Genomic DNA, 3,688 nt, shown 5'->3' on the forward strand with positions numbered 1-3,688 from the left:
TGGTGTCATTCGAAGAGTTTTGTTTGTAGAGGTCTCTGTAAGACGGCGTCACGAGATTAATTTTTGCTCATGTGTATTCTCTTTAAGTTCTTTCGTGTCTTCCGTCACGACCGTTCAAGTCGAGTCAGAAAAAGTCTTTTGTTAGCACGCAATAAATATAAAGTGCAGTGTGTAACTCAATCGCTAATTATTTACTCATTAAATCTTACTGTGTGTATAACCTGCTGTTTTCACTGCGATTTCATCCTAATATCGCAACAATTACTATTACTATTAGCTTTTTATTATTAACAAATACATAAAAAAAAATTGATATACAAAATATATAAAAAAATAAAACTACAATAAAAAACTACAAAAATAAGATATAATTTATAATTTCTTTTTTTTTTTAAGTTTTCTTTAATTTTTCATTATCAGATCTTATATCAATTTTTCCTTTTTCAATCATATCAGTTAATATTGTTATGAATACAAATTTTTTTTCTTCATCTAATAAATATTTCGGAATTAACAAATCTGTTTTTATATTGTGTATTACCGACGATGTTTCTTCGTACACCTTGTGTGCAATACCACTAGCTTCATTCGGGGAAATTCCTTCTTTTGCTAGGAAGATAGTTATTTGCTGGCCTGTTGTAGAATCAGTCAAAAACTTAAGTTATTTATCCTTGCGGTATAAATCATATTCTTTTCCTCGCATATACTTCTCTTCAACTGATTGAATGATAAATCGAAGGTGTATTGATCCGATGTAGCGCACAAACTCTCTTGGCATTTTCTCTTTGAAGACGTCCACTTTTTGCTCTAATGTCCAAGTTTTTTCCTTTTTCGAATCATTTACCTCAAATATTTTTATTTTAGGAATCGATTTGTCACCTTTTTTATCGTGGAAAGACGATATAAGTAATTTTAAAAGCGGTGTACTAATCCGAGTTCTCGGTACATGCAACATAGTTTGATTCAGCAATTTGTTAAAAATAATTGGAATCATTTTCTATGTGTAAGCAGATCTTGTTTATTTTGCACTTTGTACTTATAAAAGCAGCACTATAGCTTCTAACACTCAAGCATGAACTCAAGCTCTGATGATAGAACTGATATCAAAATATCTTTACTTCCATGATATCGTATTTAGTAGTAACTTGCTATTCCAATGGAGTATGACGATTTCCTAATGTTATGGCTATCTTTGGTTTCTTTAGTGTTTGAATAACTTCACATTTTCATTTTTTAGTCCATGGTTTTTTCAATGAATGTTATCGATATGCGTAAAAATTATCGATTTTTGTGTTAAATTAATCCTTAGAACTTAACTTTTTTTTTCTGAAGAATTCGTAAGTAATTCACTAGACAAATCATTATTTTTACTAATCTCGTATAAATTGTTGTTGATTGAAGTCATCTTGTCAGACTAGTACAGCAGCGCCTTTACCGGTAGAAAACCTAGAGCCTATCTAGCACCAGGTCTGGGCGGGATAAAAATATCCGGAATATAATAATAAAATGTATAAAGTTAATTAATATTTCAAATAAATCGTGAAGACAATTTTAGTTATTAGATATATTCCATAACAATTTTTGGAATAAAAATTTTACTACAAAAGAATATGGAACGGACAACTCTGATTGGAACACCACCTCAAAAAAGTAAAATTCTACTTCAACTATAATATAGACAGATTTTTCATTCTCGTTGTTCAATGAAAAGCCAACTCGTATGTACTAGAATTAAAAATACCTCTTATATGACATGGAATTTAATTTTTTGAAAAATTTTTATTCCACAAAATATAGAGATTGTGTCTAATAATTAAAATCACCTGAATTATTCATTTGCAATATTTATTTGCTTTAAATATAACTCGGTTATTTTTATCCCTCATATATAGACCTAGTACTGGATATTCCCCATCTAGATTTTCTGTTTAAGCAGCTCCGGAAAATTCTTTCTAGCGCCTAGATGGGATACCAGACAGCTCCCATCTAGTTTTTTGGCACTGGCGCGCCACGATATTCTCGACCCTATATAGAAACTCAGAGCGCTAGGGCAAATTTCAACCCAGGATTTGTTTCCCAATAAATAATGTTTGAAAATAATGTTGGAATTGGAGGGAAAGTGATGTCGATGGTATTGACTGTCGGGACCGCGCCCGACTTCCTTTTAGCATACGTCACTGACTGGGCGATGCCCAGTTGTTCGTCACAGGAGATCCACGCGACAATAAGTAACTATTCGGTTCCTTAAATCAGGAATTTATTGCAAGCGGCTATATCAAACTGTGTACCTTACAAAAATATTGGTCAGGAATAACTCTCGTTCTCAATTCTCGTCGTGTGTAAAAATAAATATTATTCAAAAATCGGAGCAGGATTGAAAATCTCTAGAAAATCGTTTGCTCGCTTTTACCCGCGGCTATCCACGATTCCACGAATCGTCGACGAAACGACCCGACGGATTTCTCGGAATTTCCGCGGTCGGAGTCCGGCGCGGCGTCGCTTAATCGGCGACCGAAATGGTCATGTCTATCGTGCAAATACCGAATAAATAAACATACCATTATCTTATTTATTTGTATGTCTTTATATATTATGACCTTGAATAAGTTCTCGCTGTTCAACTGATGGCGTTACCAGAACTGCGTGCGTGTAGTTTATGATATTTCCTTATAGATAGTAACACATCTATAAGGAAGTACTGTAAGCAAGCTTGAAATTCAGTGTATGTCATTGCGCTGAAGTGTAAACAACTTCTTTTTTCATAGTGTTAAACATGTCGAGTTTCGCGACAAAAAAGAGTTTTTGCGGGGTATTTCACTGCACTACTTTATTCAGAAAAAATCTGCAGCTGAAGCATACAGAATTTTTGTTGAGACTTACGGCGACCATACTCTGTCGAAAACAATGCAGAGATTGGTTTAGATGCTTCAAAAATAATGATTTTGATGTTGAAGGTAAAGAACGCTCTGGCACATCGAAAAAGTTTGATGACAAAGAATTGGAGGCATTACTTTATGAAGACTTTATGTCAGACGCTAGCTGAACTTGCAAAATCATTAGGAGTTGATCACACAACAGTTTCGAAACGTTTGAAAGTATTAGGAATGATTGAAAAGCAAGGACATTGGGTGCCGTACGAGTTGAAGCCGAGAGACGTCGAACGGCGTCTTTTAATGTATGAACAGCTGCTTCAACGGCAGAAAAGGAAAGGTTTTTTGCATCGTATCGTGACTGGTGATGAAAAATGGATACACTACGATAACCCTAAGCGTAGAAAATCGTGGGGTAAGCCCGGCCATGTATCAACATCGTCGGCAAAGCCAAATATTCATGATTAGGTGATTCAAAGCTTTTACTTTGCATTTGGTGGGATCAGTTGGGTGTAGTTTATTATGAGCTGCTCAAACCGAACGAAACCATCATGGGAGATCGCTATCGACTACAATTGATGCGTTTGAGCCGAGCATTGAAGGAAAAACGGCCGCTATATAAGCAGAGACAAAGTGATATTGCAACACGACAACGCTCGGCCACATGTTTGTTACGAGTAGATATTTTTACAAATTTAAACTTAAATTAATAGTCTGAAATAAACGTTGAGAACATTTAAAAGCTATTTAAAGACTTGAAATTAAATCTACAAGTATTCAGACAGCGATAACGGGCGATGGCACAGGCCGTCACCATA

The 3,688-nt window shown here is 34.8% G+C and overlaps 1 pseudogene; it reads left to right on the forward strand.

Moving 5' to 3' along the window:
• LOC105449523 overlaps positions 1-3,688 on the forward strand; it is a 6,082-nt pseudogene that overhangs the window by 840 nt on the left and 1,554 nt on the right.

The sequence above is a fragment of the Wasmannia auropunctata genome, unplaced genomic scaffold (assembly GCF_000956235.1).
Source record: "Wasmannia auropunctata unplaced genomic scaffold, wasmannia.A_1.0 LD336076.1, whole genome shotgun sequence".
NCBI classification, from domain to species: Eukaryota; Metazoa; Arthropoda; class Insecta; order Hymenoptera; family Formicidae; genus Wasmannia; species Wasmannia auropunctata.